General features: G+C 38.5%; 1 protein-coding gene and 1 long non-coding RNA gene across 6 annotated transcripts in view; one reads left to right on the top strand and one right to left on the bottom strand.

The window, feature by feature from the left end:
• Positions 1–26,222, top strand: part of DLC1 (DLC1 Rho GTPase activating protein) — a 404,379-nt gene that overhangs the window by 124,855 nt on the left and 253,302 nt on the right. The gene's annotated exons all lie outside the window — the stretch shown is intronic.
• Positions 1–26,222, bottom strand: part of LOC309619679 — a 38,249-nt gene extending 12,027 nt beyond the window's left edge. The window contains exon 1 of the long non-coding RNA XR_014239152.1: positions 1–26,222. This exon is cut by the window's left edge and continues 2,911 nt beyond it. This is a non-coding gene — a long non-coding RNA (uncharacterized lncRNA).

Genomic DNA, 26,222 nt, shown 5'->3' with positions numbered 1-26,222 from the left:
AGGGTTCCCTTTTCTCCACACCCTCTCCAGCATTTATTGTTTGTAGATTTTTTGATGATGGCCATTCTGACTGGTGTGAGGTGATACCTCGTTGTAGTTTTGATTTGCATTTCTCTAATGATTAGTGATGTTGAGCATCCTTTCATGTGTTTGTTGGCAATCTGTGTATCTTCTTTGGAGAAATGTCTATTTAGGATTGAGTCCTGTTTTAAGAGGCAAATTTTTAAATATTAAAAATCACAACTTAAAAGAAGATATAGTTCTTTCATTTATAGCATTTCCACACAAACCTCTTGAGCAGATAATGTCACGTTATAGGTATGTATAATTTGTCCTTCTTTAATGCTTTTTCTATTTTTTTGAATTCTTTTGGAAAATTATTAGATTTAGGTTAAAATTCAATAAAGCACTCCAAACCTGGAAATTATAATAAATATTTTCATGAATCAGAGCAATACAGATTTATATATGTTCTGTAATGATAATTTATACTATTGTATTATAATAATTATGGTAATTATACAATTTCTTTTTGTATGAATGTACATTTACACATTTTACCTTTTTTATTATTTATAATAAGCTAGTTTTAAAATACTTTTATTTTAATTAAATAATTTAACTAGCCCCTTCAAAATGTTATTCATGAAGATTCAGTGATTTATGTAAGTAAATTTCTTAGCAGAGTGCTCGATGCATAGTAAGCCCTCTACCAATGATAGCTGTTATTATACTTCAGTATATACAACAGATGTGCTCTTTAAAAGGAGTACATAAAATTGTTTTGGCAAATTTACAACTATTTTAAATAGCATGTTTGCATTTTGCTTAAATTCTATGGAAGATTTTTCTGTGAGTTGAATCAGATTCTGGTATTTTCTGTACTAGCGTGAATTAAGGAGACTCACATGTGTGATTTAGAAAGGGAACAACTAAGCAAACCAACAGGCCATAAAGGACATGCCTGTCCTACATGTCCTAGCATAAGATGAGGAGCACTTTATAGCATCAAGTTCCCAGAAAGATTGGGATATTCCACTACAGGGAAAAGTGAAAGAGTAAGGAGCCCTTTCATCATCGGGGAAACCCCACTGCGCACTTTTGTATTCAGAATGACACTAATGAATGTGGTCATTATCTGGGAAGCTGAGGATGATGGAAAAGATTAATAATTCAGTCACCCCTCTCTGCATCCATCTTAATAATTGCCATTTGGGTTTCAGTTATAGCCATCTTTGCTGCTTTCTGTAGCTATGCTTCTTCGTTGCTGTTCTCTGAGCCAAACCATGGTGGCTGCTGGTATTGGGGGCATCCCAACCATCTTACCTCATAGGGAATATTCTAAAGTATATATATTATACATTTGAAATGCATATATTCCTGGAAAATTTGTTTATCTGGCTTTTTAATGGCTTAACACATAGGCTTCTTTCTATTCGAGCAAAAATCTTGTGCTGAATAGAATATTAAGAGTTCTGTGTCTTTTAAAATGAAGCATATTGTGTACCTCTATTACTTGCCTGTTTTTATCAATGGTGTGTTCCTTTGTGCTTGAGAAGATGAGGAAATACTTTACCCTTTGGTCAAAATATGACAAAGTTCACGAACCGTGTTTATCTCATATTTGTAATAATTCAGATGCCAGCAAGTAAGCATCCATTTTATCAATGATGAATACAAACACTTAAAAAAGGGATTTCTGTGTTAGCGCCTGTGTTGGCACCTCTGAAGAAATGATGTTCTTGTCACACCATCATAGAAGAATTTGTTTGGACATTTTCTTGGAATGGTAGTGAGCTGACTACGAATCTTAGAACAATACTGCTGTTTGTGTACAAGATGGTTGTAACAAGCTACCCATGTAAACAATGACATATTGATTGCAGTTCTCTCTATAAATGTTTAGTCTTTATTAGCAGTTATTAAGGAAAGCATGAGTTTGAACCTTTGACTTGGAATTTTCTGGGGCTTTTAAAATAATGGATGATACAGGTCAATTCCCTTTAGCCCCATTTTTTTCAGACATTTAGTATCCTATTTCCCATTATCAAAATTACACATGCGCACATTTTAGAAAGAAGTAATAAATGGAATGTAAATAGTAAGGAGCTATAACTATTTCCCAATAAGCACAATCTCAAATCGCAGGTCAAATGAATCATCTCTCAGTCTATCTTAATGCATCTGTTACCTGCCTCCATCACTCCCCAATGAATGTTTACAAGAGGATTTGGCTCTTGAGAATGAATCATTATAGAACCATAGCTTTTATTTGATCTGTTTATGATGTATTTGCTCAGTAGTGAAGATGCTTTTAAATACCAAATTTACATTTTGGTTATTTACAGTTTATTTCCTTATTCAGTAATCATTTATTGAGTGCCTACTACGTGCCAAGCATGTGCTAGATACTAAGATAAAACAGACTTCATCAAGGAGCTCACAGTTAAATAGGGAAACACACTAATAAACAACCAATTCTAACTTAGGGGCGGGATACCTAAACTAGTTTTAAGGGAATCAGGGAAAAACAATATGTAGTGAGTACTCAAAAGTATTTCTTAAGTATTTAAGGACTGATGGAGCTACCCTGGTGGAGGTGTCAAGAGCCAAGGGAAGAACTTTTCAGGCAAAATTGTCATTGGGAACAATGGCATAGAGGTGAGAAAGCAGGTGATTCGGTCTGGCCTAAGTGCAGGGCTTTGAGCTCAGAGTGGAAGCTGCAGAGGACGGTTACAGTCAGATCCAAAAGTGTCTCCTACAGCATAACAAAGATGAGGGGGCTCCATCAGAGGACACTGGGAGGAAGGGTTGTGCTGGAGACCATATGTGCATTTTGGAAAAAATCTCTTTTGCATGGGGATAGAACACATTGGAATAATTCTAGGAAGGGATTTTATTTTAAAGGCTTTTACGGTGATCCGGGCACACAAAAAATAACTGAAACATGAATGAGGTCATAGGAATGTGGAGGAGGAGGCATGGGTGGAGCCAAGATATATTGAAGAATTGTACTCCATATAGTAAAGTAATGTATCAGATGTAAGGAGTAAAGAGGGAGGAAGCAACACCTCTTAATGACTGAGCAACTAGAAAGACGATGATACCCAAGCAGGGAATGTTTCGACAACCATTTCTCCTTTTGAAAACCACCCTCAAATTTCATTTGAGGATCCTTCTGCAACATCCAGTTCATATGGTATGGCAAGGCTACCCCCAAGAGTACAGCATGTAACCCAGACCAGAGTCACTAAACATCCTGCAATTCTCCTGGCCCGAGGTGTGGGTGAGTGTGTGTGTCTGTGTTGCTGGTGGCTGAGTGAGGGGGGCTGGGCTCCACCTATCCTAAGCCAATCCCATTAGAGGTTGAATATCATGAATTTTGTGGGACCTACTAGAAAAGAGGCTCTCTCCTTTGCACTGGATTTAGAGTCACAAGAAGATGAGGCTAGGGTTGCTGTAGCCATCTTGCCACCCATGAAGGAGAAACTAAGAAGGTAGCCAATATAGGGAAGGAGGGCTGAGTGAGGGGGCAAGAACAGGCAGGTTTTGTTGACATTGAGCCCTGTTCTCAGCCACACCTGAAGCCAGCCCTGCAACTGGACTTCTCAATTATGCATATCAATGTGCTTAAGTCATTTGCAGCAGAAGGAGTCCAATTGAATACAAATGCCTATTTTGTATACAAAATCCTATTGAATACAAGTGCCTCCTATTGAATACAAAGGAGTCCTATTGAATACAAATGCCAGTTCCTGGGAAGGAATTTGAATATACATGTCTGGAGCTCCAAGAAGGAGAGATCTGCCATAGAATGTTATCTGTAGATAGATGATTTTAAAGGTGAGATAATCACCCAAGTGATGTGAGAAAGGACTGAGAGAAAACCATGGGAAACACCAACATTAGGTCAATCAGTCACTCAACAAACATTTATTGAGCACATGGCAAACTCTACATCAGTGAACAAAAGTGACAAAAGTAATAATAATTATTATAAGTCCCTTCCCTTTTTGAGCTGATAGTACACAGGAGGAAAAAAAGCAACAAAAAGGTAAAGTATATTAATATGTTTAATAATGATATGTTCTCAGGAAAAAGAGAGATAGGCAGAATGGGTGAGATGTGGGCTTTTGGTGATCAGGGTGGGCCTCACTAAGAAGTTAACATTGTTTTTTTGAGTAAAGATTGGAAGGAAGTGAGAAAGCAGACCATACAGGTTCCTGAGGAAGAGCATCTCAGGTGGGGGACCGGCAAGGGCTGAAGGTTGCAGGCAGGAGGGCACCAGGTATGCTGAGAAACCGGCAAGTGAGTCAGTGAGCTAGTGCTGAGTGAGCAGGGAGAGGAACCAGGGCATCGGAAGCCTCGTGGGCCGTAGTGAGGACTTAGGCTTTGATTCTGAACGAGATGGGAAGCCTGGAGAAGGTTCTGAGTAGAGATGTCACATGATCCGACTTGGGCTTAAAATGGACCACTCTGGCTGCTGTGCTGAGAATAGCCTGTTCGCACAAGGGAGGAATCAGGGAGGCCAGTTAGAAGGCAAGTGTAACAGTCCAGGTAGGAGACGGAGCTGGGCCACGGTAGTAGCAATGGTGGTGGCAAAGATGTTCATATTCCAGATATATGTTCAAGGGGGAGAAAACATACTCTGATGGATTGAATGTCATCTGTAAGAGAAAGAAAGAAGTCAAGGATGTCTTCAGAGTTTCTGCCTGAGCTACTGGAAGAATCAGAGAAGACCCCAGAAGAAAGTGAATTGGAGCACCCAAAAAGTTATCAGAGAGCATTGTCGCAGAACACAAAAGAACATTGTTTTGAGAAGGAGGGCATGGTGAATGATTTTAGATGCCTAAGAAAAACCAAGCAAATAAAATAAAGAGTAAAAATTGCCTATTTGATTTATAACAACAACAAAAAAAGGAGGTTTTTGATGACTTTGGTGAGAAAAATCACCTTTTTTTTTTTTTTTGCCAAAGTCAATGATACCAAACTTACTAGACTATGAAAGAAGATGTGTCTACAGATTGAATAGAAGGAATGAACCTATTTGAAGCTCAACCAAATGCAACAAATCTACTCTATGCACAGCAGGCTGGGAGACGGGGAGAAGTTGAAGACGTGATGCCCACTCTCTAGGTGTTTAGGGGCCACAGGCTACATAAATGAGTATGAACACGCCATCATACACAGTAAGCATTGTTGGAGAAGGGCCAAGCAGGAAGAGCATTGCTAACATCAGTACCACTTCTCTTTGCTCAGAAAAAAACTTCTGTTTGTTCTAGAAACTCTGAACCATTTACATTCAACCCTCACCTGCCCTCTGCAAGGGCTGTTTAGCCTGAAAGCTCAGAACATATGTGTTCTGGAGGTGAATCCAGACCACCTAGATTCACCTCCCAGGAATCAACTCAGTACACACATAAGAATGGCTAACATGGAAGGTGCTCCCCCCGCTGATAAAACATTAATATTTTGTAGTAATTTTTTTCCATGTCAGGAAGAACTGCCTTGCGTTTTCAGTTGGGTAGGGTCCCTCTGTATCAACCTTAGGTCTTTCGTGACTTCCCTGCAGCAAATAAGAACTTGACCTTATTATTGTGTTGCTGCACGAAGGGTAAAGCCAACGCTTCAATCAGCCAGAGATGCCCTGACCTTGAAGGAGAAGGGGCCAGGGCTCTGTGGAAAGAAAGACGGGAGGTGGAGAAGGGAAGGAAGAAAAGAACACCACGTGAACTTGGGTTTGGTGTCATGGAAAATATACTTCCCGAGGAGACAGACGACGTGGTGTTTAAGGCCCTTTATCACTGTAGGACATTCATCTCTCAGCTCTGAAGTGGGGATCAGAACCTTATCTGTTTGAAAACTCCCTATCACTTATTCCAACAAAACAGCTCGGATTTTCTTTTCCACTCTGAGTTAGACATTACTGGAAAGAAAAAAAAAATCAGCTGTTTGGAACACAGTGGTCACTTGAGGCCAGGGTCAAAGATTTGGTCCTTGACTGGACTGATCAGCTTACGCACAGAAAACTGTCCAAAAGCCACATTCAAATCCCACAACATGATTGATAATGGGAGCCAGAAGACAGAGTATGCTTATTTCTGTAAAACTGCTCTCTCAATTGAAAACCTCCCCAAAGCTCCTGTCCTAATTATATCATGTCATCCTCATTTGCCAATTTAACTCAAAAGAATCTCTCGAAACTCATTTCTATCGTGCCTGCTTTGCACTCGTGCTGGCGGGTAGGCGAAGCACCAAATTCATCCTCAAACAGTCCAATTTGATGAAGGGAAGCACACAGAAGGGAAGAATAAACCATAGAATGTTTCACTTCTACAAACAATGTTAACTAAAGATTATGGAGAATCTGATTTTAGGATTTCAAAGGATACAGGAGAGATTCAGTGTGTTGGACTGAAAAGAAAACAAACTCTTCTCAAAAACAAATAAGCACTGTTTTGTTTTGTGCTCTAATAAAGAAACAATATTGTACAAAGAAACAATTCATGAGAAGCTCTCTGGTAGGTGGAGGCTGCTTTTTCCTTTCCTTCCATCATGCCCCCTAATGAGGATTGAGCGGTGTGGGCTAACATGTAAGCAGCTCCCAAAAACAGGATGCTGAATGTATTACAGGATCTTTAAGGACAGCGTAAGAGCACTGCCAGCAACTCTCCGTGTCACACGTCCCAGCAGGTCAAGGTCTGGACTGGATGGACTGAGTAAGGAGTATTCCATATCCTGAGTCATACACATTGCAGGTTGCCCTTCCACATGTAAAAGTCTGATCAGATCTAACCTTGCTGGAGACAGGACTGCACATGGTTGCAGATGTGAAGGGGAGAGAGGCACAGCAGGCAGGACGAGTGACCAGGACTAAATTGATACCCAACATTTTAAAAAGAGTGAGGGGGCTTCCCTGGTGACGCAGTGGTTAAGAATCCACCTTCCAATGCAGGGGACACAGGTTGGATCCCTGGTCCGGGAAGATCCCACATGCCGTGGAGCAACTAAGCCCATGCGCCACAACTACTGAGCCTGCACTCTAAAGGCCGTGAGCCACAACTACTGAGCCCATCTGCCACAACTACTGAAGCCCACACATCTAGAGCCCATGCTCTGCAACAAGAGAAGCCACCGCAGTGAGAAGCCCGTGCACCGCAACGAAGAGTAGCCCCCACTCTCCACAACTAGAGAAAGCCCGCGTGCAGCAACGAAGACCCAATGCAGCCAAAAATAAAATAAATTAAATAAAATAAATAAATTTATTAAAAAAATAAAAAAGAGTGAGGGCTTTTAAACAGACAGAGAACAAGGCAGAAGTGCAGAGTCAAAAGGAAAGCACACTGAATTGTATCCCACCCCATCCTGGTTTTTAGCATTACAAAAGTACAGTAACAGAGAAAGGAAAAGTGGCAAAGGTCATGGTTGGGAGAATGAGCAGCAGGAATAGGGGTTGGAGAGAAAGTATTCCGGCGCATGCAAGAAGGGAAGGAAGGAAGTGATGCAGGGCAGCGAAGAATGCGAGAGAGCCCCAGCGATTTCCACAGAAACCCATGCAGAAGGGGCCGCATGAACACAGCGGGACTGATGGGGAGGCTCTTGGAACGAAGGGCAGCCAAATGACCTCTGATCGGAGGTGAATCGGAGACAGTGGTCTGGAAGGAGTGAGGCCCATGCAACTGATTTTCCCCAAGCCCAAGAATGGGCGTACAGTTTCACTTGCATCTTGAGAGAGCACTTGAATGAGTAGAAAGAGAGATAAGACCCAGTCATGGACCAAAATTCACATCCTCTGCAGTTGAGCAGTTTCTACACTTTTTTATTCATTCTCTTCCAGTGTGTGCTCTGAGCTTAGGAGGAGGAACACTGAAATATAAGTCATGGCATCTAGATTCTATCCCCAGCTCTTCAGTTAATTATTTGGGGGGATGTTGTCTGGACCTCAGTTTATTAATCCTCAAAATGAGGTGTTATCATTCATACCATCATGGTGTTAACACTCACACACCTCCCAACAGCCCACAAAGAACCTTGCAGAGGCCACAGGCTCCATGAGGCCGAGGCCACGTCTACTCTTGATCACCATCACATAGACCACACTTGGAAAGTGTCAGCATCATAGTGAATGCTCAGTGAATGTGCGTTAAATGAATTAAATTCGTCACCACCACAATCCATGAAGCAGCTAAAAGCAGAGCTGTCCTGGCTGCGGCAACATGGCACCTCCTACTTCAGCTGCCCTCTGCACCCTGGGGTCCCGGGGGGGGGGAACGCCAGGACTGCAGGAAACCCCCTGTGAACACCACTGGACTGGACATAGAGGCTTCTCCTCTACAAATCATAGCTCTATGGTCCTCATGCAGCACACGTTGAAGTGTAGAAATTAATCTGGTTTGGCCCCCATTCACCTGACTGGAAGATCACTTTTCCCACTTCACCCTCTACTTCAAAGTCTTGGTCTTTAAACCTTCTTGCTGGTACCATTTCCCCCCTCCTTCGCAGAAGATGAAAGCATTTTTCCAGACAGGCCTGCTGTGAGTGACTTCATGGAAATGAATATCTTGTGTCCCTAATGTGCCTCTCACACGAGGAACTTCTTGTATTTATTTATTTTTAAGAATAGGGCTGGGAGGTTGACGTTTCCATTAGCAGTTGAGTGATATTTTTTTAAAATAAAAACCCTCCTCCTCAGTGAGACATGCCTCACATTCCCGTCTCCCCACTTCAGGCAGTTATGTGCTACTAAATATGCAGTGGAAATGACACATGTCTGGAAACCCAGCAGCAACACCGTCTCAAGGCTGCTTGCTCGGTGCTATACAATGAGGGTGCTGTAGGAGGTTAATTGAGGAAGGCAGACTCCTGGACTCTCAAAGCGACATGTGTGGCACCTTATGCATTTGAATCCGATGTACTCCAAGGCGCCTTTTGTTTGAGGGCTGATCACACCTATAGCAGGATGAAGGCACAGAATCACTGACCTTCCAGAGGATCCTGGAAACATCTTAGTGTCTTCAGGTGAACTGAGACCAGTAAGTCCTCCTACAAGGGAGGATAATACACCACAAAAGGGGATGGATCAGCTCCTCCTACATAACCTTGGGTATCAGCAAGCCACGTAGGACTTGACTGATTGGATTCTATGGCCCAGTGTGCCCCTAATTCCAAAGGACAGAGGTAATCAGTTTAACTCAAAGTAATTTTCCTCAATTTATGTCAACGAATGTATTCCTACAGGGTACTCTCTTGACCTATGTGAAAGCTAGTAATAGGATAGAGGTTGTGAAATGGAAATTAAAAATGGAATTGGATGGTTAAGGATTATCCTAATGGAATGCAGATTGGATTAAATGTAAATTAAGTATCAGAACAGGAGGACATTTGTCCCAGTTGAAGAAAGTGTTGAAAGTCTTTGGGCACTGATTTATCATCCAATCTCAAACACACCAAGTTTAATCCTCGGCAAAATATGAGGTTAATTAAGTATGAGGGGAAAACTTTTCAATTACCTTTTAACAAGCTCAAAAGAGATTCATAGGCAACAATTAGTTCTTATTGTTTTGATGGTTTACAGATAAATGAATTAGAAATACGAGATGATTTTTCTTAAAATATACATGGTTTTATTTACTTAGAGAAAAGGTGTTTAGTTTTGACTGATTTTTGAAAGGTTTGGAAAGAAGTCTTTAGTATGTGATAAATTTAAAAATCACCTAACCCTATGCCAAAAAGGGAATCTATGTAAGCTTAGAGATTTTTGTGCCAGTACTTAGGGCCACCAGGCACAAGGGGAGCTAAGAGTGGCATAACCCAGAGACCTGGAAACTTAAAAACAATGCTTGACTTGCAAGGAGGGAAGCAAACTGGGTGGGGCAAATCTGAAGAAAAAGCTGATGGGCTGGCATTCCATGCAGAGTTCAGAGTGTCATCTGAGAATCTGAGTCAGAAACCACTTTATTAGTGTTCTCTGGCTTCCTCTGAGCTCTTGCCTTTTCTCTAAAGCTGGAGGCTAGCCCTATATTATCCAAGATCTGGAAGGAGAGATCTTGGAGGAATTAAAGGAGGATATAAAAGCAAATATGTGAGCAAAATACACACCTGCACGTGCATACACATACACGCACACGCGCGCCTCTCCTTGCTAACACTCAACGTCATAATTAACGAAGAAGCCACTGTAGGAATTTCTTCCAAATTTCAGAGAACTTCTTAGAGTGTAGAAAGAGTTAAGAGAGTATGTACCTTTGTACCTGATTTCCTTTAGCCAAGTCAAGCAAATGCCACACAAGCATACAGCTTTGTTCTTGATTGTTCAAGTTGTTGTTTTGGTGCCAGATACAAAGAGATCCAAACGAAATCCAATCTTGCAATCACCAAACACTAGAAATATTTGAGGTTGCTTGGTGAAGTTGGATTTTGTTGGTACTGCAATGCTATTGAAAAATAAAGTTGTAGGATTCTTTTGCATGGTAGTAGGTTTGTTTGTTTTGGTTTTTGCTTTTGATCTTATGAGAACACATGAAAATGACTAATGTGCTTAGTTTCTACATCATTGTAAAGCAATTTACAGTAATTTATTCTTTGCCTCTCCCATGCCTTTTGTGGAATAGAAAGAGCAATGACTTGGGATAAGAACTAGGTTCAATTTCTGGTTCTGTCACCAGCTTTATGATCTTGAACTAATTTCTTATCTGAGCTTCAAGCCTATTTATCCATAAAATAGGGATAGTTGTACGTAGTTCTCATGGTTACCATGAAGTTTAACGGAAAGTGTAAATGTAAATGCTTAGCATTCATTTATCCAATGACACCTATTAGGTCCTCACAATGTGCACGCTATGGGGCTACAGTGCAGAACCAGACAAAGCAAAGACTCTGCCCTTAGGAAACACATATTCAAGGGTGAGACAGATAACAAACTACAAAGAAATCCAAAGTCGGATACTTACAGGTTAGTTCCATGGGCTCTCATTCATAGATCTTAACAGAATTAGGATTTTGCAATGATTTATGAGAGTGTATGAGTCATGTTTCTATCCCCTACTAAAGTGTAGGCTCCTGGTGGTCGAGACCAACTATTGTATGCCATTAGCATGCACAGAGTAGGCAGATATGCGTAATTCCAGAAAAAAGGAATGACTGCATTGTGATAAGGGGAAAAAATTGAAAAAAAATAGAGGTAAGAGGGAGTAAATCTTTTGGTAGGGTAGTCTAGAAAGGCCTCTCTAGGATGCTGTAATACTTGAATGATGAGAAGAAGCCATCCATGTGGATGAAAAGAGCCAGAAGAGGAGAGGTCTAGATAGGAAATATCCAGAGCAAAGGCCCTGAGACAGGAAAGTGTGTGGAATGCTTGGGGAACGGGAAGGGGCCAGCAGTGAGGTCACACAGGGCCTGCAGGCTATGGTAAGTTTGAGTTTTATTCTAAACGTAATGTAAGTTCCTTTCCCTCTTCCACACCTTCCCTTGTTTATAGTTTTGTTTTAGTAAGAAGATTAACATACATTTAAAAAATAGGCAACAATACTAGAGGACAGATAACTAATCATGGATTATGAGAAACAGATGTGCCTGTTCAAAAATGGAAGAGTTGTGAGGTAATGCATCTAGGAAAGGTGAACCTATATCCGAGTTTACCTCTCACCTAAGGCTTAGCCTTGAGATGATTACGTTATCAGGTGCTTGGCTCCCACTTTAGAGAGTACCCAGAAATCTGACTGCACCAAGACAAGTGTTCTAATTTCACACTTTGGTGCCTCCACTCTGGACGATGTCGAGGAAATTTTTCCAAGCCAGACTATTTACAATGCTCCCGAACACAGACTGTTTCTCCAGTTTTACTGGTTAACTTCCGGCAAGTCATTGAATCTTCACTGCTCAGCTTCTACGTCCTTTAGTGTCACTGAGTTCATCTTCCCTGAAAATTTTATCCTCAGCTTCTAGATTGATTCCGCAGACTAGATGAACTTAGTTTGTGCTAATTCATCTTTGCCCTGTAAGCAGCTTCAGTTTAAGCCACTGCTCAATACTTTCTTCCTTATGGGCAAGAAACTGGCAAGTTCTGCTGATTTTCTCAAATGCTTAGTAGTTGACAGTCTACTGTGTCCAGTGACTCTGGCTCTGAGTTTGGATTTATTTCTTTGGTTTTAGGACATTTTCCATTCATCCATCTTCTTCCTGCCTTGACTGTTGGAGGTCTATCTTAGCTTGGCATTCAAATCATTACCTGGCCCATTGCCCAGCATCCAATGCCATGACTTCCTTGTAGAAGATTACTGATAAATGGGATTGATGAGGAGGACTCTTGGGCAGCAATACCAATGTCAGCCTCTTGAGTTCTGCCTTGAGCAAGAAGCTTGAGGCTACTCCTTCCTCAGGGAAACTTGATTTCGGTAGGGGAAGTTTGCCAAAAAGTTCCTAGATAATTTGTCTGGAATTTTCTTTGAAATATGCAAAATAATAATATGTAATGGAGATTTTTTTTAGGGTAGGTTACTTCTTTAAAATGATACCTGAAATGTATTTTAAATGACATTGGAAAATATTGTGTTGTAATGTAAAATAAAAAAGAGAAGGAATATAATACTGTGTATGCAGCATAAGCCCCACCATGTAAAACAATTAGCATACAAAGACGAAACAAACCAAACTGTTGACGATGTTTATATCTGGGCGGTGAGATTATGGATTGTTTTAAATTACTATTTTCTTCACAGTTTTCTGCATTCAATAATTTTTAGAGACACGGATTACTTGTATAATCAGAAAAATTACACTATTTATAAAATAAAACACATTATGCAACCAGAACACACAGGATAAGTGTCATCCTCCTAATTCTTTGTGGTCCTCAACCTGGGGCACGTTAGAATTAACTGGGGGAAAAATAAATAAAAATAAACAAAGGGGGCTAGAGGAAACTTTTGGAGGTGATGGATATGTGTGTGACCTTGATGGTGGTGATGGCTTCAGGGTTGTATACTTATCTCCAAAGTCATCAGTTATAAACATTAACTATGTACAGCTCTGTGTATGTCATACTTCAGTAAAGTGAGATTTTTAAAAAATAATTAACTGAAGAACGTTTAACACTTCCAGTTCCCAAGCTGAACCTTGTATAAATTAAATCAGAAACAGAAACCCAGGCATCAGTATCGTTTAAGTTTCCAGGTGATTTCAAAGTGCAGCCAGGGTTTAAAACCACTGTTAGACTAATTAGATAGCTTAGATCAGTGGTTTGCAACCCTGACTGCAATTAGAATCTCCAGGGGAGCTTTTATAATACCAACATATGTATGGTCCCTAACCCCAGGTTCTGATTTTAATTGGTTTGTAGTGGGGCCCTGGAAATAGTATGTTTTAAAATTTCCCAAGTGATTCTGATGTACACACACCCCCTTAGGTAAATTAACACGCATTGCGTGCGTATTCACCCTGGGCAAGGAAGGCCCTGTGCTGAGTGTCTTATGTGCATTTAATTCTCAGAATAATCCAATGAGGTGGGCTTTATTATCCTAATTTTACAGAAGAGGAAACTAGGACTCAAGAGACATACAATAAATTGCTCAAGGCAACACAGCTCATTTGAACCCAGGTTGTTCTGTCTCCTGTGGGGATAGGCAAAGAATGTATTCTCTCCAGTTCTGGGAGGATGCTTTCTAAGTAGCCTAATGGAGAACCCAGCTTACCCACTTTTAAAATGTTGATACAGTAGCTCTTCATAAGTTTTGCCTTTAGCAGTTGTCCCATTCCTGTCAAACTCCATCAAGTGTAAACACATCTGCAGTTTGCTACGCATTTCTGTTTATTCTTTCCATGATGCCTAAATAGTATTAGTTTAATTTCATGTATGTTTTGGTACATATTGTAATGCTTTAGAACTTAAACTTCCTACTTGTTAAAAGTTATAACAGCATCTCATTGCTTAACTTTATGTCACTGTCCATCGTCTCTCCTGAAATCGTGGCATGGTTGATATTTTTATTTTATTTTTTATCATTTTTTTGGTAATAAACAGTTAAGAATATTTTGAGAATTCCTTAAAGAATTTTGCAAAACTCCTTAGACAATTGAAAGCACTCTTGGATGTCACAAAACCAGTTTTTGGATTGCTGTTCCACACAAATTTCAACATCACTGGATTTGCTGAGATTTCCTCTCTGATGTTGTATTTAGAATAAGTTGTGTTTTGCTAAACCGGTTGAAAGTAAACTTCACCTCTTCCAATAGTAGCAATTACCCCTGACCTCAAGCGGAGCTGCAGGTGCACTTGGACAGCAGAACTGGGCCGTTTTCATTTATAATCTGAGTCTCAGGTCTTGAAGTAAAACTCATTTGCCCAGATTTACATAGCATTACCTGAGCATAACATTACCCAATAAAGCCACATTGATGGGTTAAGGATACAAAATAAGCCACTTCAGTTGCCAGGAATTCCAGATCAGCTTATGGGCCAGGTTTTGTGAGGCAGCAGAGAGGACAGAGAACAAATACTGTTTAAAGAGACAATTTGTAACTGTTTTGCATAATAAAATAGGCATCACCTTTCAAATAATTTGGAAACAAATATCTTCCACAAGCTTGCAATGTACCATAGTCTTCTTTTGTGTAACTTTGTCAGTGAGTATATACAAAAAGGGAAAAGAAAGAAAATCTAAAAGTAATGGCCATCTTGTGTGCTTGGGTTCATATCAAAGGGAATCTTTTCTACTCACCATCTCTTTTCTATTTCTTTTCTCTGTTAACGTTTTCATCTGGCTCCTTCCTTAGCAGGAATTTTATGTTGTACTTTCAAGGATATTGTAACCCTGTGTTCTGTGATTATTTGGGAAAGAGAAACTATAATGGATAAAATGGAAAAATATTTAATGTTTGTTTCTTAAAAGAAAAAAAAAGTCTTATTATATTTCTTTCACCTATTGTAGGCCAGAAGAAAACGAAGGAGGTAAATTAATAATAGTCTATGCTGCTAAGCAAACCCATAAGAAAGAATACTTACCAGAGAAATCAAGCACTTTTTGGAGTAAATGCAAATCAAAGGTCATCCCCCTTTCTTCGACTTGCATATTGGAAAAGAGACTTGTTCTGATAACGTCGATTTCAGTTAATTAGTAAGTTAGAATCTTCTGACTTACAGCTATTAGTTCCAGAAAAACTTAAGGTGGATAGGAGAATGTTTTTTATAGAACAAAATGTTATAGCACGATTAGCTTTAAAGATTTAACTGGGGATTTTTAAGAAAGTCCTTATCTCTTTTAAGATAATACCTAGTTTATGAGAATATATACACAGGTATTTTTATAAAATGTGTACCCTAAGTGGCATTTATATTTTTTATTATCAAGTAGCCCTCTTCTAATTTCTTCTAGACATTTTTACATCTTCAGGGGATGTAAAATTTCTAATATCTTATTAATTTCTATATCTTATTAAAATAATTTTAATTTCTTATTAAAATTTCTAATATCTTATTACTTCTGAATATTCATGCAACATTAAAAAATAGGTGTTTTTTGTCCATCTCGATTTTCATAAGACTACAACAGATCTGTTGCAAAATATCTCAACTACTATAATTCCCAGGACAAAAAAAAATTTGAAGATGAAAAGAGTTGGAATTTGAATCATGAGAGGAGAATCAACCTGTCTTCTTGTAACTTTATTCAGAATTTCACAATCCTTGCTAAACCCTAAGGGAAGGGCCAAAAGCAATAAAACAGCAGAAACCCGGTAAGAATGTGCCAGAGTTCAGAGAACAATTGCCCCAGGCTTAACATCATGACCTTTAATCTGTTTGGGGCATCAGTGATTTTTCTATATGCGTCCTACAACGTGACCAAACTCAGTTCCTGCACTATTCTTCCAGTTCTTCCACAAGCCAGAGTCATAACAGTAAAATTCAAACTTGACTTTTGGTGCTGAATTCTTGGGGTAAATTTGCCCCCTGAGAAATACAACAGTTTTCTTTGTTGTGGTGTATTTGAACTATGTAGGCATCAGACAGTGAATTAGGATGTCACGTCTAAAGCAGGGAAGGACTTTTGTGAGGTTTCTCTGACTTATGTTTATGAAATGCTTTGCCCTCGACGACCTTCCAGAACGCTAAAATAAGTATCTGAAGAGTGAAGTGTGATCTAGGAATAAGAAGAACATTAATCAGGAAGTCAGGAGACCCAGATTTCCGTTATTGACATATCATTTATGAGCCACATGACCTTCAGAAGGGAAGTTTGGAAATCATTTATTAAGGTCCTATACTAAGCTCATAATTTAATGAAGAATGTAAATTAACACAGATTACTTTTACGTAATTCAAGAAGTGATATGCAAGCATTTGGAAGAATTCTAAAGAGACAGAACTGAATAATCAATTGTGTTTGGGCAGTGCAGACAGAATTGTCTTGAGAGATTTCAATCAGGACTTTGAAAAGTAGTTGCCAAGTAATCTGGTATGGTGAAAATATACAGTGCAGGAGAAGGAAGGACAATTTAGATAAAATGTAAATTGAAGCAAATTGTGAAAGACTTTGACTAACTTGCTAGGAATTTGGGCAACTCAAGCTCTTTGACCTAAATTTCCTCATCTTTAAATAAAGGAATTGGACTGAGTGACTTCTGAGTTCATGGCCAGGTCTGAAAGTCTAAATAAGATGACATTAAAAAGTTCAAGAGGAAATGCCTTGTGTGATATCTGGCCAAATGATATCAATTCCTGTAAAGATAATGCCAAGTCAGTAACTATTACTCCAAACTCCAGAAAAATAACTTCCCCTGCATCATAGTAACAGTGCTTAATTGAAAAAAAAGATTTCTTTTTTTAATGAATCAGTACTACTTTGTGTAATACACACCAAAAGAAGTCTTTCCAGGGCTTCAAGTTGTATTACTTAAAATGTTATTCTAGAATGATAAAGCTACGAACTGCATTGGGTGCCCCAAAATTCATATCTTGAAGCCCTAACCCTCAATGTGACTGTATTTAGAATATTGAAGTAATTTAGGTTAAATGAAGTCATAAGGGTGGGGCCCTGATTCGATAGGATTAGTGTCTCTATTGGAGGAGACAAGAAAGCTTGCTGTCTTCCCTTATGTATTCAGAGGACAGCCCATGTGAGGGTGCAGCAAGGTGGCCATCTGTTAAGCCAGGAAGGGAGTCGGTACCAGGAATCAAATCTGCTGGACCTTGATCTTGAACTACTAGCCTCCAGAACAGTGAGGAGTAAATTTCAGTTCTTTAAGCCACCCAGCCTATGGTATTTTGTTATGCAGCCCATGCTGACTAATACAGGTAACCAATAAATGATTATGTGCTGTGGGATAGATTTTTTTTAAGTTTCATTTCAGATAGCAAAGTGTTTTTAAAATGTGATTGCAATATTTAGAATATTTGAATTATTCTTTATGGTAATGGTCAGTCTCTAGAAAATAACATATTTTAACTGATGTGCAACAATATGATGATTATAAATAACAACCCTCCCAATGATGTCTTATTTCATTTGAAATGAGAACAGTCATTGATTTCATCAATGATTTATCAAAATCATTGATTTTCTAATTTTTCTACATATCTGAACTTTTTCAGTGAGCTAAATATTAAACATGCTATGTGGCTAATGAACTCGGTGCATAAATGAATTTCAAACCAAACGTGTTCAATTTTCAGTTTTCTTTTTTCTACTTCTCAAGGAGTTCTGTTTATATTTATACCTATACTAAAAGCTCTGGTCATTATTTTTGGTGTTCACTCAGTATGAATCTTTTCACAACTGCTTAGTGCCAGATACTGCATTGGGCCCTGGGAATAGACAAAGGTGAAGGTGATAGACCCATTCCCCGTTCTCGCTAAGCTCACAAGTCAAGCCCATATGACAATGAAACTGGAAGTGATGGACAATAAAATATGTTAAGGGCTATGATAGAAGTGCAAGTTGCTGTGGGAGCCTGTAGCAAGATCATCTAACTAGTTAGAAGGGCCAATAAAGGCTTCCTAGAAAAAGTTTTATTTAAGCAAAGCCTGGAAGGAGGTTGGCATATATAAGGTAGCAGTAACTATGTCAAATGAAGAAAGTTGAATCAGTAGGAATTAGCCAAGCAAAGAAGCAGAGTATGAGCTTTTAGGCAGAGTAAACATCATGTTCCAAGGTCTGAGGTGGAAGAGCATTGCCAATTACAATAACAAAAAGTTCAGTGTGGCTGGAGGGCAGAATCCCAAGAGGCTGAAACACAGGGAAGCAGGGATCCAGGGACAAATCCATTAGCCTGTTTTACTCTTGACCTTCACTGAGTAAATCGAGAACTGTGCCTCTGACTATACACTGTAGAACATCAGCATTGGAAGGGCTTTAGGAAAACAAGCTTTTGTTGTTTTAAGTAAACAAGCAGTAAAAGGTTGTGAAACCTTTCGCAGGTTTTATATATGAGTTCAAACATATTTTTTCCATCTGACTCAGAAGAAATGCCACATATGTAGTTGAGGAAAAGAATTCTTTAGATGGTGTGAAACCCCTGACCAGAATGCCCATCTCCACTTCCTCTCCCTGGGAGTTCCTCTTCCAAGAACTGGACAGGGCAAGCCTCCCCTTGGTTTAACTCATGTAGCCTGTCTGGTTTGTAGCCTCAAAGAGCAAAGCCACCCTGGCCACCATTCAGGGCAAAGTGATCTATGTTAACAAGGACAACTTAGAAGGCAGAATATCATCTGGGACATGAAAATTATATAGTATCTTTGGGAAAAAACGGGCTTAATTTTCTAATAAAACGAATTTACTGTGGGGCTTTGTTGTTTTGCTAAGATGGATTTTTCTTTAAGTAGATGTCTGTGCATTTCGGCTTTTGTCTATCCTCTCTACAGAACGAGCAGATTACTTGGGTGAGTTAGAATACTGGTATTACTGATAGGTGTGGAGTCAGTGTTGTAAATGTTCTGGCCACAAATTTAATTTATTTTTTCCAAAATCATAGTTATCACAATTGGCTAATGATTCTTTTTCCCCAAAAGACAATGTACCATATACATATTAATGACAAAATAATGACTGGGCTAACAGATTATTATTTTATTTATTTAAAGCAAATTCACATAGGGAGCTTCCTAAACAAAAGGATCTCCCTTATTTCCTTTTCCATCTGATGGCTTTCTAGGTATGCATATGTGAATATAAGCCTATGTTCACAGCACATGTGTGTCATGTGAGTGCACACACACAGACACACACACATATCACAGGTAACAGTGACCTGCCTTTTAATTGAAAAGTGTTTTTAAACAATTTTCTTAACGCAACTACCCCAAGAAGCTAAAACTTAAAAATAAATCCTTGTTTAACAGGACATAGACTTTATTTTAAATGAAGACTCGTGAGTATTTTCTCATGCAGTGTCTTGTTGATAGTCTCTTAAAAGACTATCAATATTTCAAATGTATGTCTTTATTAAAATAAGTATTTCATATTACTGTCCTATAGATATAATAAAAGTTAAAAGTCTAGGTGCAAAATATGTCCCCAAGAAGAGCTATTACCCATCTCTACAAATCTCTAAATGAATCATGTTTTGAATTGGAGAATAAAGGAGGACTTTCCAACTGTTTAGATTTGATAAAAAATTACTCAGCTTTAACTATAGTTCTGGACAATTTGTTTAGGCATCAAACTCATCTCTACTGTTATATATTTTTCACTTCACTTTGAAAAATGAAAGGACCAATATGCTTATCCACGCATGAGTGAGGATTCTGCTTTTTAAAGGAGGACAAAATAATTCATCTAATATTACAAAGCAGTGGTTAATGCTTAGCCAATGGTAAATATTTATTTGACCTCGTTCTTATCTCCTTGTTATCCCACATCACACCAAACAATGTCTCTTAATGGAAATGTTAAAAATCAAAAGCCAGCGTATCTGTTCATAAAATCCTTGAGACCGTACAGATCCTTTCATCTCAAGCACAGAAGTCTACAGACGAGGAAACTGAAGCCAGGAGAGGGGGTGATCTCCCACCCTAGGGCTTCCACGTGTAACTTGAGTAGGAATTTAGTAGCATAGCAGGATTGGAAGGCAGACAGTCTGGCTCCAAGACCTGCCTTCAGCTGCAGTGCTCCATTGCCTCTTTCTAGTTCCATTAATGTTTTACATTTTTTAAATCATAAAGCTCTCTCTGCATAACTTCCTTTTATCTCTTTATAAGCATATGGAGCCATTCAGCACATAATGGGAAACACACTCTATGTGTAAAAGGCAACAAAATTAATTACTAATAAAGATTTATTGATCTCTTAACAGTGTGCAAAGCACTCTATAGATGTTTTTGAGAGCATGAGAACTGACAGTAAAATAATGATACTAAAATTTTTATTTTACTCTTTATACTTTCCTGTGTTTTCTACAAGCAGTGTCTGGCATATATGAATTAAACATTTCTTGAATGAATGGATATATGTTATTATATGCCATGAAAATGAATTTAATTTAAAATAAGAAATGTCAAATCAAATCACTAAAATATAAACTACTAAAACCAGTTTCTTTTGGAATTTCTTTTGAGAAATATGTCAGAACATAGACATCCACAAAAATATTATTTTTCTAAGTCAGGGGTCAGCAGATTTTTCTATAAAGTGTCAAATAGCAAATATTTTAGGTTTTGCAGGCCATTTGGTCTCTGCCACAACTACTCAGTTCTGCTGTTATATTGCAAAAGCAGCGTGGACAATACATAAAGCAATGTACGTGGTTGTGTTCCAATAACATTTTACTTCTGGATACTAAAATTTCAATTTCATATAATTTTCATGTGCCACAATATATTCTCTTTTGTTGTTTTTCAGACATCAAAAACTGTAACTTACAGGCTGTACAAAAACTGGGGAGAATGGATTTGGCTCAAAGACAGAGCATACACCTCCTTTTTTAGTGATCATGTTGGAAAAGTGAACATTACCATGATAGTATAGCATGACATCAGTGGTAAAATACCTGGATTTGGGACTGAATCCCAACTCTGTTTCCTAGTCTGTGACATTAGTTTCTTAAATTCTTTTTGCTTTAGTTTCTTCATTTATAAAATGAGGATAATAATAGTACCTTCCTCATTAATGCACGCAAAGGACTTAGAATGATGCTTGGTATACAATAAATACTATGTTTGTGTTTACTAAATAAATAACCTCATTGTTTAAAAGTATTTGGGACTCCTTCAGAAAGACGTTCAAAGCCAATTTACAAATCATGGAAAAAAACATCATTATATTATCATTACCTTATTCATGAAAACTGTTCTTGAATTTGTCCATTTCAAAAATCTAAATCTAAATCAAACATCTTTATCAAAAATTTACTTCAGAAATTCTGCTTCATGAAACCTGTCACTAGATTTGACTGTTTAAAAATGTAATTATCTTGAAAAGGACAAATATTTCAAAAGAAGATATCAAAAGAATAGAGAACAATCCAGTGGTTACCTGTGGGGAGAGAGGGGGAGTGGGAGGTGCAAACTGTTGGGTGTAAGATAGGCTCAAGGATGTATTGCACAACATGGGGAATAGAGCCAATATTTTGTAATGACTGTAAATGGAAAGTAATCTTTAAAAATTGTAAAATTAAAAGAATTTTATTTAAAAATATTTTTTAAGAAAAGAATGAGTAGTAAGTTCAAAAACAATTACCAAGAGGGCCTTCTAGGTAAGATGTGAGTAGTGGAATCATTAAAATCTGCAAACTTCCCAGTTTACTCTTGGTCAGTCTTATTTAGGTAGAAACCTTCCAGTGTTTTTCTTTATAGTTACATTTTACACTTTCACATAAGGAGCTTAAAATCTCAGAGAGGAGATATAATATACACACATAAAAAAATTCAACTAAATGCAACAAATGATAAAGGACATACAGGTAATAAAGCAATGGGTGTTATGAAGGAACGTTAAATGAATTCCAGTTGAAGTAGTCACAACGTCTATCATTAGGGTATATTTTGAGGTGGGCCTTGAAAGAAGGGAATACAATTTTTAAGAAAAGTTATGGATGTGGTGCGTATTACTTTTCTCTTAAGACACCTTCTTCTGGTAACACATCCAGCCTCTGGCCACAGAGGGGAGCATGTCATCATCCAGCTTAGATTGCATAATATCTCCAGAAATTTTCAGACCTGTCAAACAAGACTGCATACTTTAGTTTCTGGTCACAAACTAAACTATGTAATTCTCAATATGCTTACAGCCATATCGTCTGCTGCATGGAGAAGCTCTTCTCAGAGATTAAGGTCAGCAAACAAAAGACAAGCAAAGAGGAAAGATAGAATCCTGATACAGTTTGATCAAATCATCCTGAGGCCACATACACCTTCAAACTCAGGATATCTAAAATGCAACTTAATCTCTTTTTCTTCCTCATAGCTCTTGCCACCAGATACCTGCTCCTTTCCTAAAATCAGCTTCACATTGCCTAATCTAATTATTCACGTAGAATACTCTACCTTTGTCACCTCACCTACCCAGCCAACTTCAAATCCAGATGATTTTCCCTTTGTTTCCTTTTGTGATATTTATTCTTTATTTGTATCAACAAAAAACATGCTCATGTTTTAATGGTCAAAGTAGTATAACTACATGTATAATGAAAATTAGCAACCCCCTACCCCATCTCTCCCCCTCCTGATTTCTGCTTCCCAGAGCAATCATTTTAAATGTCTTGCTGTTTCTATTGATATTTGTTTCTATGTTTCTAAATAACATGCTTAACTGAGATTTCATGATTTTCCCTTTTAGTTATTTAGCTGTAAAAGATAAGGATTTATCTCTCCTATACCACACACACACACACACACACACACACACACACACACACACACACACACACCTCGTAATATTATAATATGATTATATTCCTTTATTGGAAACAACTTTTCCCCCTTAGTTGCCTCCTTTGAGGGGGACAGGGCTTATTCTCTATATTCTTCTCACTTATTCGTCTCCAAACTCTTTGCCAGAATTGTAAAACTTTTTTCAATATGTTGACATTATTGATCTGGTAATCCATCTGGTTTGTTTTGTCTTGTTTTATTTTTTTCTTGAAGGTATTTCTCATGAAGATTTCTATTTTTCTGCTTCCCTGTGGATTATCTGTTATCTATCCCTCTTCCCAGCTGTCAGCCTGTCACCATTATCCAGGGGGTTTTCTTTGACTCATCGTGGGATGGATCCCCTGCTTCCTGGAATTCATTTATATTCCCCTTTTTCGGTTTACTTCCTTCTTATGATGGAATAGATTTTCTAATGGCTTCCTAAGAAATAGTTTATGGAATATATCATTTTTAAAATTAATTTCCATGTCTGAAAATGCTTTTAATCTGCCCTGACAGTTGATTGATAGTTTAGATAGGTATAGAATTCTTGTTTGGAAATAATTTTCCTTTAAAATGTCTAAGCATTTTCCTTTTTCTACTTACCCTTGACCTTATCTGGCCCCTTGAGACATGCAGAATTGTTCTTGGTACTCTAAGAAATAAAAATGCTCTTGGTAAAAAAAAAAAAAAAAAAAGTCTAAACATTACTTGGTTGCCTTCTAGCTTGCAGTTTTGCTCTTGAGAAGTCCAATGACACTCTTATTCCCAATCCTATATGTGAACTGTTTTCATCTTCCCTATCAAAAATTTAGATTCTCTATATATCTCTAATGGAGTGAGAATTTACAGTGATATACCTTAATGTTAGTCTGTTTCTTTTTTCTTTCCTCTCTCTTTTGTTTTCTAGTTATCTGTTTGTCCCTTTAAATCTGAAAACTCATTCCTTCATTTCTGGTGATATCCTTGTATTTTTAAAAATAATTTCTTCCTCTTGTTTTTCTGTGTTGTCTTTCTGTATCTCCTATGATTTAGATATTAGACCTCTTGGGCTTATCCTCTACTTTTTTAAACCTTTGTCTTCCATATTCTGTGCCTTTTTCATTTTTATCTTCTTTCTGAGAAAATTTTTGCTAATTTATTTTCCAAAATTCTATTGAAATTTTTAAATTCTAAAAAATATATGACCATTCATGTTCTCTGGATAGTCCTTTTCTATGGCATCCTGTTCTGATTATGGTATTTTTAAATCATTTACTTCTCCATTGATTCTAATTATGGCTTTCTTTGCAGTTTTCTTTTCCTCCTTGCATTATCTCTGTTTTCTCCAAATTTCTTTTTTTTTGTCTGTATTCTTTTTTGTTCTGCCTTTGATGTTAGCAGCCTTCCTTATATATCTGGTGAGCATTAGCTATATTTTTATATATAAAGATAAGTCACTAAAAGTTGATTGGATGCTCTATGCTGGAACGAAGATGGGAGGGGGCCACTCTAAGACTTGTTTACTAGTGATGACTAATGATCTGGTTGAACTGCAGCTCTCTTTGGGAAGTTTCACAAATGCTAGGTGATTTCCGGTTGTCAAAATCCAAAGGGGTGAGCAGGAGAAGGGAGTGTCAGCCTTTCACTTACTCTCTATTTCCACTCCTGAATCTTATCCTGCCCTCAGCTCTGCCTAGTTTCTTTGGGTCCAGAACCTGTGTGATTAGTCTCTGGAGAGAATAAACTTCCTGTGCCCTGTTGAAGTGGCAGATGGGCAGTTAACTGGCTATGCAGCATGGGCCGGTGGATCTGGGAATCTAAGTGCTACATGTTAAGTCATTCCTCCTCTTTTCATCCCCACATTCCCATCCCTGATAACTGGTGCCTCCATTCTTTGAGCAAGTTCAGGTTTCTTTAAGCTCAAGGAATCTGCTTCCTTCTTACTGACTTCCCCCAGGAAGGCTGAGACTACAGCTCTCTGTAGCCTCTATGAAGCTATCAACAGTCCATCTATCAATACTTTACAGAGTAAAAATATTATTGATATGGCTTGCATTATCTCTGTGTCCTCCTTTGTTTCCATTTTCTCTCTCTCTCTCTCTCTCTCTCTCTCTCTCTACTATTACAGTGTGTCTGGCGGAGGGATCTAATCTAAGTGAATGTGTTTATTCAGTCATATTTAACCAAAGTATCCAAATATTTTTGGAATCAGAAACCATACCCTCCGTTCCTACTATCAACATCCAACAATGGTCTTCATACAGTCTTCATCATCTTTCTTATGGCAACAGTCTCCTAACCGGTATCCTTTGCAGTCTGTCATCCTTAAATCCAACACACACTGTCATCCATCCAAAATGCAAATCTCTCATTGTCACTTCTGCTAAGCTTTGGTAGCTCCCTATGCTATAGAGAACAATATCCAACTTCCTTATCCTGGCACGCAGCCCAGAGTGAGCCTATCTCTCTAGCTTGTTTTGCACCCCTTGCCACATAGTGGACCTTAAGCTCCAGCAACACGGAACAGCTTGTGCTCAAACATCAGGCACATACACGCCACCCCCATGGAGACCACACTTTCTCCCACCTCCTTCCCTTCATACACACCTTTTTTCTCTCCCTCCACATTTACACACTATTGCTGCAGGTGAGATCTCCAGGAAGTCTTTTTTTAATACTCCCCCGTCCCTCAAGGATTAGGAGCCCCTATTCTATGTTCTTATAGAAAGTGCCTTTTCCATACATACTTCATATACTGAAATGAGCTTCTCATGCTTCTGTGCCTGTGGGAAAGGGACTGTTGCTTATTTGTCTTTCCTGATTTACTGGTGACCAAGACTTCCTGGAGGTAGCCATAGAAATAGCAGCCACTTCTCTTCTCTCTTCCCTCCTCTCTCTGCCATCTCTAACCTTCTAACTGATTTAACTAAGGGTTAAATCTGCACACCAAGGGTGGTCCAGAATGGGTATATATTGCAGAAGACAGATTAAATTACCAGATATGCACCTACTTGTGCCCCCACCCCCAGCGCTGCAGCTCTCAGCCTCAGAGCACCTGCACATCCTCAGGCTCCCGTGAGGACACACTTGGGGCTGTATGTATCTGATTTTCCTGGCAAGTGTAGATAAAGCTTTCTTTATCACCATTATTATGAAAATATAATGTTGTTTTTGCATAAAGAGATTCATTTAATAGTTGTTTCTCCGTTTGTTTTGTAAAACATTCATAAAATACCAAAAGCAGTGTATTCTGGGTTTTTTTTAAACATCTTTATTGGAGTATAATTGCTTTACAGTGTTGTGTTAGTTGGTGCTGTATAACAAAGTGAATCAGCTATATGTATACATATATCCCCATATCCCCTCCCTCTTGCGTCTCCCTCCCACCCTCCCTTATCCCACC

Source organism: Balaenoptera borealis (genome assembly GCF_965194805.1).
Source record: "Balaenoptera borealis genome assembly, chromosome: 21".
NCBI lineage: Eukaryota > Metazoa > Chordata > Mammalia > Artiodactyla > Balaenopteridae > Balaenoptera > Balaenoptera borealis.
This window is presented reverse-complemented; position numbering and strand designations above follow the sequence as displayed.